General features: G+C 45.7%; 1 long non-coding RNA gene across 1 annotated transcript in view; it reads left to right on the forward strand.

Moving 5' to 3' along the window:
- LOC145716712 (uncharacterized) overlaps positions 1–7807 on the forward strand; it is a 20288-nt gene extending 12481 nt beyond the window's left edge. The window contains exons 2-3 of the long non-coding RNA XR_014139510.1: positions 6876–6965; positions 7659–7807. This is a non-coding gene — a long non-coding RNA (uncharacterized LOC145716712). The remainder of the gene's footprint in view (positions 1–6875; positions 6966–7658) is intronic.
- The last annotated feature ends 2244 nt before the right edge of the window (positions 7808–10051 follow it).

Here is a 10051-nt window from a genome sequence, read left to right on the forward strand (position 1 = left end):
AGCCTGGTGGTGGGTATTAAAGAGGGCATGTTCTGCATGGAGCACTGGCTGTTATGCACAAACAATGAATCATGGAACACTACATCAAAAACTAATGATGTATGGTGAGTAACATAACAATAAAAAATAAAGTGATTGAATGAACGAATGAATGAATGAATGAATGCATGAATGAATAGCAAGTGTTTAGTTCACATCTCATGTTTTTTGCATCTTTAGATCTCAGAACACCTTTATCAAGATAGAGAAGAATGTCTCTTTACAATGTCTCACTCTGGGCACCCCACACTGTGAAGTGGGTCTTGGGTTCCCATCCCACCCTAGGGAAAGTATGAGTGCCACAGGCTTAATTTAGCTCTGGTTAAGTACTTCTGGTTTCTCCACATTCAATTTCTTGCAGCGGAAGACTTCGTTTGGATGTGGGGGTTGAGGTGATCCAGAGTCTGGGAGATCATGTCTAAGAACAGCTTTGGGGCCTGCCCTCTGTGATTTCAGCCTTCAAGATTCCGGTGCTTTGAAACTACAGGAATCTTGCTGCCTGAGCGTGGGAGAGGGGCCAGACCTGGTTGCTAAATCCTCCTTCCCTTTCACACCTGTCTCCCCACCTCCTCCTCCCCGAGCTCACCTCCTGCCTCAGCTCTGGGGCTCAGGCCTGCTCCTCTCATGCTGGGTATTAAGAGTGAGTGACAGGCTCTTACCACACCTCATACCTCAGAGGCTTAGCACAAGTTCCGAGGTGTTTGTGGAGCCTCTCCAGCATGGATCTCCCCACTCCCTGAATCCCTCCTAAAAGTGACAGGGTGAAAAAAATAGTGTCACTTACCCAAAAGCCTACACATCCTTCTTCCTTGCCAACATGAGCTGATTCTGCAAGGGATGGTGATCCCAAGGTCTGGTGAGAACGAGGGACCCTTCCTGAGCCTCGGTGATGAGTATAATGGGTTCATACTCCCTAATTTTCTAGTGACTGATCCTGGGGTGAATGTGGACTCAGTGCCGGCCAATGCAATGAAAGAGGAAGGCTGGTGCACATAGGAGGCTTCCCTCTCTGGTGCAAAAAAAAAAAAAAAAAAAAAATGAAAGGCAAAATTTTATGCAATGGTTACATAGCCTCTGCCCCTACTTCCTGTACTTTGGGGATATTCTACCTGAAGCTGCTGCAGCCATTTTGTGGCCATGAGGCAACAAGAATGATAATGGGAAGCCAATAGTATTAAGGACGGTTGAGCAAAATGGGAAATCAATCTGGGTTCTCGGATGATATTGTGGAGATGCTGAGTCCACCTACCGAGGAAGGGTGCCATGATAAGCTCCATGAAAGACACAGTGGGTGACCATCTATAGCAGGGCAAACCATGGTCCATGGGTCAAACCTTGTCTTCTGCCTACCTTTGTAGATAAAGTTCTATTGGAGTACAGCCTCACATCCACCCCATATTGTCAGTGGCAGTTTTGCCCAATGACACCAGAGCCCTATAGCTGTCCAGAGCCTACATGGCTGGCAAAGCCAAAAATAGTTCCTATCTGACCCTTCCCATGAGATGTACTGTCCCCTAGTCTTCATGACTGGGACAAAGAGAGACTGGGGAGTGGTGTTGGAGTATATAAAGGTTATGGGCTCTGTATTCAGACCACTGAAGTTCAAGTCCTGACTCTGTCTTTAATAGATGTGTGACTTATTAGGCCATTGCTTAACCTCTCTGGGCCTCAGTGTCCTTCTCTGCAGAAAGGAGGCGTCATAATCATCGTTCCTCCCTCAGAGGTCTTGTGTGGACATTCAGGGAAAGCCCATATGTAAGTAAATAACTCAGCATAATGGCCAGAGCCGGCACTGTGCAAATGCCCAGGACCCTCAGCTCTGTCACCTTGTGAAGGCATCTTCAAGAGCCTTTAGCTGGACATGACTTAGGGACAAAGCTGCCCAGCTGCACTGAGTGCAACTGAGGACATTCCTGTGATTCTGGGCCCCAAGCCCCTGGCAGTGCCCTTCGCGTGAGGCAAGGACACATTCCATCCAATTATCCTTTTCTGCACACCTCAGACCTTTGGTTTTCTAAGGGAATTCTCAGCTTCTGGAAGGTGGTGAGTCACAGTGCTGGGAATGGAAGCAGTTACTCCCCGGCCAAATGTGGCCTTCGCCTGCTGAGCAGGGACAGGGGCTGTACTCCAGGAAAGCCACCCAAGCCGCTGACCCCTCTGTCTTCCTGTGTCCCCCAACCATCTGGGCAGCAGAAGGCTGCTAATTGGGGCTCTCTGGCCCCAGACGTCACTGATGATGCAACCCAGGGAGTGAGCCCGGGGAGCTGTTGGCATCTTGTCCCAGGGAAGCCACGGGGAAGAAACCCTCCCAAAGATCCGCCTAACACGCCTTGCAGAAAGGCCATGTGCCAGGGACTGTGGCCAGGGTTCTGGCGCCTACCGTCTCAACGTGACCATTTCTAGCAGATGTCTCGGGTGTGACTTCCAGGGGGACCAGAAGACCCACTGGTTGGACTCCCCAGATGTATGAAAATAAAAACTGCGTTTTCTCAGCACAACAGCTCGGATGCATGGTGCCCCCAAGCTGCATTCTGAGACTGACCCCGCAATGGTCAGCGTGCATGGCACTGTGTGAGAGCCTGTCCGCTCATCCTCCACCCTACTCAGTTTCCTTTCTCTTTCCTCCAGCCTCAGGGCCTTTGCACTTGCTGTTCCCCCGGACATATCCTCAAGGCCACTCCCCCACTTCCTCGAGGTCTCTGCCCAAATGTCACCTTATCAGAAAGACCTTTCCTGACCACCTGTTGACAACACACCTCTATCTGACCGCCCATCACTCTTTCTCCTGACCTTGCAGTTTTTCTTCTTAGAACTGATTACCACTTGCCATGTTCAACATGTATACCCTTAACTGTTTGTCTGTTTATTGTTTGTTTCCCAAATCTTCCCTTTATGACGTTCCAGGACACCAGGGATCTCATCTGTCATATTTACTGTGCGTCCCCAGGTCCTCGGCTGGTGTCTGGCACACAGTAGAATAAATAACTATTTTTTTGGATGGATCAATGCATAGAGCTGATAGTAATCTTCTACGCAAGCACCCCTTACTCTTGGATCTCGCACCAAGTTGCATCGATGCTAACTAAATATTCTGTGGGCATCGCTATTATTATTAACGCTAATAATTCTATTACCGCAACATGAATTTTATATTAATAACAATGACCATGGCAGCCACCATTCCAGTTGGCTCTATAAAACACCAGATTAAGATTAAGGCGCAGCACTACAAGATAATGTGTGTTATTATCCCCACTTCAGCAACACATAACTGGGAATCTCTAGGAGAGTTGTTTGAGGCTCTCCAGATGCTAAAATGGCTGAGCTGTGGTTCAGACTCCAATCTGTGTGACTCTGGTTTAGAAAGCATTGCACAAAGGCGAGGTTGCCCCTGTTAGCTTAATTCTCTGGGACCCTGTTCTCTGCTCTGAAAATGCATTACCCTTGAAAGATGGGTCTTTAGGCAGCTGTAAACATTCAACTCAGTACCACACGCACCATGGCCTGGAATGTGGCAGGCATTGCTCTGGTCACTGATGGAATACTTGCTATTCTGACATTTTTTTTTTTAAGATCTTTTTATTTATTTGAGAGAGTGAGAGAGGGAGAGCATGGGCAGGGAAGAGGGGTAAAGGGAGAGAGAGAAGCCGACTCCTGCTGAGTGGGGAGCTCAAGGCAGGGCTCAGTCCCAGAAGCCCGGGATCATGACCTGAACCAAAGGCAGACTCTTCACCGGCTGAGCCACCCAGGTGCCCGCTAGTCTATATTAATGCACATAATGCATAGGGTGCCCAAGTCTCACTGAGCCCCACTGTATGCCTGCACTGTGCTCAACTTCTTACACACATGTTCTCATTGATCTTTACAACAGACTTGTAAAATAGATAGGATATCCCCTCATTTTCCAAGGTAGCTGCTAAGACTGAAAGACATCGCAAATCTTGTTTGGCCAAAGTCACACGGTCCGCACGGGGCGAGCGAGCGGTGCCATTGTCTCTCAGTGTGGGAAACAGGAAAAAAATCTTCATTTTCCATTCATGGTCAGGGGTGGTTTAAAAAAAAAAAAAGCAACACATGAAGGGTAATTAATGGAGGTTGAGTACAGCAAGGCATGGGTTTGTCACTCCCCAGAGTCATGCAACTGCCAAATGATCTCTCCTTTGTTTTGTCCCCCTTTTTGTCCATATTATGTATTTAGCATCTGGTTTTATGGTTTAACTGGAGAAATTATTGCCTTCAGCCAGTGTCACAGAGAATGCCTTCTAACTCCTGGACATGGAAGAGCTCAAGATGGTGGTGGTTGGCGGGGAGCAGAGGGGTGAGAAGCATAGGTTGTTGGAAGCAGCCCCTGACCATTTAGTCTCCTCATGACAGGATGTAGCATTTCACGCTACAGATGGTTCCTTAACTCAAGAGGCTTAATGACCTCCAGTACCCCATTCCCAGTGCGCCCCCACTCTCTGCCCAGAAAAAACTCCATTCATTGTGTTTGGGACACATCCATACGCATCTCCTCCTCCCCTTGAGGAAATGGCAGGGCTGCCCATCTGTGTGTGCTCAGGCTTCATCTCCTTCTGGAAGATGCATCAGTGCTTTCCAAATGGAAAAAACTCAGCAATCGTTTCCAAAAGGAGCATTCTTTGGGGGGATGAGTAGGGGAATGTCTTTCTTAGCAGCTTCTTTTCTTTGAGCTAGGAGAGCCTGCAAGGAGGATTCATGTCTTCCAGCCATTGCTCATGCCCTAGCTGGGGATCTGCTTGGTTGTTTGCAGAACATCGGACTTCTCTCTCCAATTGTGTCAGAATTATTTAAAGGAGGAGACTTTAACTTGATTCCAGAAGCCCTTGAACTCAAGATCCATAACAGTGTTTCATGAATACTCTACTTTGACAGATTGACTGGCTAGCATAAACTATTGTTTCCATCGTGGGAAGCCAGTAGTCTCCAAAATAACCATAGTTATTTTTTAAATAACTGTTTTGTGCCAGACAGCGTGCTGAATACTTTGTAAGCATGCTAGTAAGTCATTATCTGATACCTCGATGACCCTAAGAACTTTTCAACTGTTGATCTCTATCTATTCTAGGTTTTGGACATTCATTTTGGAGATTCATTGATAGAGTAGCCAGGGGACTTTTTTTGCAGATTATTCTCATCATGTCATTCCCCCATGCAAAGCCCCCAGTGGATTCCCACAGAGCCCCAGTAGAATCTAAATGCCTTGCCGCAATCTGTCCCTGTGTGTTTTGATATCATTCCATGCTCATGCCCCCTCTCACTTTGGTTCACCCTCTCTTGCCTTTTGTAATGCTCCTCTCACAACCCAGGCTTGCTCCCACCTCACAGCTTTTGTGCTTGCTGATCCTTCTGCCTAGAATGCTTTCCTGCAGCTCATCACAGGACGTGACTATCACAAGACAAAACGATGTCCATCCCATTTGGGTTTTAGCTTCGATATCCTATCTTCAGAGCTTGCACTTTGCCCAACTTATGGAACACTGAACCCTCAATGCTTAGTGCTCTGTGGATACTCACTTTGTGGAAACTCAATAGGTCATTGCTAATTCATTGGTTACTAAATTCGATGTTAACTTTTAACTTGCAAATAACTGTATATTTCCATCCACTAGACTTGTACTGTCTAATACAGTAGCCACTGGCCAAATGTGGGTATTTAAATTTAACTAAAATTAATTCAAATCCAATAAAAATTTAAAATCCAGTTCATTGGTTACAGCAGCAATATTTCAATAGCTCGGTAGTCACAAGGGGAAAGTGGCTACCATATTGGACAGTGCACATACAGGACATTTCCATCATCATAGACAATTCTAGTGGATAGTTCTGCACCAGAATGTAAACACCATGAGGACAGGGACTTGGTCCAACTTATGTATTCCAGAATCCTCAATGTTTAGCCCTTAGTTAATACTTAATAAATATTTGTTAATGTATTTATTACTAAATTAAATGGTAGTTTACAATTTACAAAGTACGACCCATTCAACAACAGCAACTGATATTAAAATAATAGTAATAAGTATTTACTGAGCATTTACTCCATGGACTTCTTTTCTTTTTTTCTTTAAGATTTTATTTATTTATTTATTTATTTGAGAGAGACAAACAGCATGAGAGGGGAGAGGGCCAGAGGGAGAAGCAGGCTCCCCGCTGAGCTGGGAGCCCAATGCGGGGCTCAATCCCAGGATGCTGGGATCATGACCTGAGCCGAAGGCAGTCGCTTAACGAACTGAGCCACCCAGGCGCCCTACTCCATGGACTTCTATAGGGGTTATCTCATTGACTGACCCCTTCACTGAATGAGATCATGCCGATGACAATCCTCCTTTCCATGTGGTTCTTCCACTACCAACAGCACACAGACAACATGGACTTTTTTTTTCTTTGGAAATTGGGAGTCATTCAAAGAAACCAGGTCTCCAGGTGGTATATTTGATAAGGACTTACTCATCTTATAACTGAGGAGTTGGTGCCCTTTGACCAACACTTCCCCTATTTCCTCCAGCCCCCAGCTCCTGGCAACCACTACTCTACTCCCCATTTGATGAATTCAACTTTTTTTTTTTTTTTTTAGATTCCACATAGAAATGAGATCATACCATTTTTGTCTTTCTCTGTGTGGCTTATTTCACTCAGCGTAATGTCCTCTAGGTTCATCCATGTTGTTGCAAATGGTGGGGTTTCCTTCTTGTTTACCACCGAATAATATGCGCATCTACATATATATGTACACGCACGCGTACACATACACACACACAATGGAATATTCTTCAGCAGTCAAAAAGAAAGTCAGCATTCTTCCCTTTATGTTATAGGACAATGAAAACTGAAAGGCTAAAAACTCACCCAGCTGGTAAGCAACTGAGCTAGGACTGGAACCAGGTCTCGCCCTGAGGCCCAAACTGGTAAGTGTACCTGTATCCTCATTTGCATATTGGGCGTCCCAGGTGTCTTTCAAGGGGGGGATCGGAGGCGGGGGGTGGGAGATGGGATAACCCCACTTCAAGGTGCTCCCCTTTGAGCCCGGTCTGCAGTGAGTGGAGATGGCTCTGGCCCCGTGACAGTGAGTGGAGGTTCTGAAAGTCAAAGGAACAGCATTGCGAAGTAGCAGGTGGGGGTTCCTCTTCGGACACGGTAAAGAGACGGGGAGGAGAGAGGTGCGGGGAGGACAAATGGAAGAAGAGGTGGCAAAACGGGAGCCCTGGAGACATGTACTAATTAAGGGCTTCATCACCAGCTCAGTGATGTGTCAAGATGACAGTCAGTCAAGCAGATAAGGGAGATGAGTTAACATCTCCTGGGGGATGCCCAGGCCTGAGACTGGCTTGGCAGACAAGAGCACAGCAGTGAAAAGGAAGCTGCCAGAAGGTTCTTTGCATGAAATTGCAGTGAAGGATTTGAACTGTGTGACACCCTGGTAGCTTTAACCTTCTCTCAATTATAAGGTCCAGCAGACCTTGGAATGAATGCATGTCACTGGGCTCTAGAAATACCGTGGGGATAGACACCTGGAGCCATCTAGGGAAGTGTGGAAAGGAAATATGACAAGAATCACAACAGAGACCTTGGAATCCCAGTTCCTCCATGTTTTCCCTTAGGGCACATCGGAGGGTGATTTAACCTTCAGGCATGGCTGGATCCAGCAGCCCAACATGATGCCATCGAAAATGTTTCTCTCTCTCTCTTTCTCTGCACTACCTCTTCTGTGTTGACTGCTTTCTCAGGTAGGTCCTTGCTTTATTGTGTTAGGCTGGGTTCCCTCAGAAGCAGACACCGAGACAGGATTCAAGAAGAGATGATTTATTTGGGAAGTCATCCCTTGAAAACTCTGGAACGGGAATGGGAACGTGAGGAGGGAAGGGAAGGGAGGTGCGTTCCTGAGCAGGTTATCACCGTGGGCAATTAATGTTCAATCCCACTGGGACCCCTGTGAGACCATAGAGACCACACCTCACTAGGGACCTCGGGGGTGGGGGCGGCAGGGAGATAGTTCAGAGCACATGCCCTGTTCCGGGGACAAGGGAGATGAGATACTGATTCTCCAGCACCCATCTGTGATTGGCTGAGGGCTGCTGCCCGGGGCACTGACCACACAGCACCTCTGTCTGCCCCATGCAAGGTCTGAGAGCATTAGAGAAAATCCTCAGGTGGAGCATCTCAAGTGCTTGAGGTAGGAAGTGGGGACAGTCAGTACTGGGAGTGGGGGGATAAGGTCGGGTATCCTCAGAGCCTGCTTCCCCTCTTCCCCTACAATTGTAGCCACTGTTCTGGGACTGAATCTTATTGAACTAACTTGAATCATATGCCCTTCCTTGCATTGAGCACTAGAACCAGCGGAATGGAGGATGCCAGTTAGCCAAGCTGAAGGGAAGAGAATCAACCTTGCCCAAACCACGTGGACGGAGCGCAAGACGAGGCAGTTCCCCAGGAAAAAAAAGTAGAAAAAAAGGATCCCCCCCAGAAAAAGCTTTCTCCCCAGAAAGCTGAGAGAATGCTAGTCCTGCAGAAGCAGCAGACGGATTATTGATTTGTCACTCAACAAGTGACACTACCTTTGTCACCTTCCACCCCCAATTTAGACCAACACCTTTCCCAGATCAGCCCCACGAGGGACAGATGTAAAAGTGTGGTTAGTCTCTTTCAACTGCTCACATTCTCACGAATACACACACACACGTGCACACACACGTGCACACACACATGCACACATACTCATGCACACACGCACATACATATGTATGTACATATGTGTGTATATAATATATATATTTATATTTTATATATTTATTTATTTTATTTATTTTTATTATTTTATTTATATATAAATATATGATATATTTTATTATATATATTACATTATTATATATATTAATTTTATTTATTTATATAATATATAATATATATAACATATATTTATATATATAAATACACATAAAATATATATTTATATTATATATTTAAATATATATATTTTATATATATATTTATAATGTAAATATATATATATATTTAACAGAGGTTTGAAGTCTTGTTACCAGTGTTTACATGAGCCTAATGGGGCCAAATCTCATTAACAACTTTGATACTGTTTGAGTTGGCTCTGGGTTCTGCAGAATGGGCAATATAACCACAATTCATGCCCCCATGTGGCACTGTTCAGTGACGGGATCTCAGTAAAGGGAGCTCTGAATCCTCTTTTTCCTCTTCCTAACTTGGCAAGTGACATCTGGGGCTACTTCCTCACAGGGCCCTTTGCATTAATGTAGTTCAAGTACTTTGGAAAGGTGCCTAAGTGATGGCCATTATGCAATTTTCTTTTAAAGGTAGAGGAAATGACAATCAAGGAATCAAGGGGAGGGGTGAGGATTGGTGCCTCCCCTTACCCGCTGTAAAAATGTCAGAGGGCCCTTAACCCATGGTAATTGCAAAACAAACAGAGCTCAGAGTTCGTACAAAGCGTACAAAGCCCTAGTGCTGCTGGGAGAGAGAGCAAGGTCAGCCAGGAGGGCCTGGCCATCTTGCCTACATATTGTTCCTGGAACTCCAAAGAAATGGAAACATTAACCCCCGGTGAGTTGAATACATTGCCTGTAGCTAACAGAGACCTTGAGAAAGGAGGTTGAAACTGGTGCTGTTAAGAATCCACCATATCAGTTTGGTGCCTCTGGGCCCCTTTTGCTTATCCATATAATGGGAATCATCCTCTTTTTAGGATTCTTATGAGAACTGAATTAGATGGTGCATGCAATATGCATGTCCTGTAGCAAGGATTGCTGGCTGCTTTCTAAAATCCATTTTCACCTTCTTGAATAGCGCTGTATGAGAAGTTCTATCGAAACACACAACTTCCTAGAATAGACATCACACTTTCCAGGCACTTCTGCAACTAAATGTGGTCCTATGACTCAGTTTTGGCCACTTCAATGTAAAGAGGAGTGCCCAGTAGCAGCTTCTGGGACCCATCCTAAGAGACAGCTGATGCATGGTCTTT

Source organism: Leptonychotes weddellii, chromosome 13 (genome assembly GCF_054177405.1).
Source record: "Leptonychotes weddellii isolate Sample4059 chromosome 13, ASM5417740v2, whole genome shotgun sequence".
Classification (NCBI taxonomy): domain Eukaryota; kingdom Metazoa; phylum Chordata; class Mammalia; order Carnivora; family Phocidae; genus Leptonychotes; species Leptonychotes weddellii.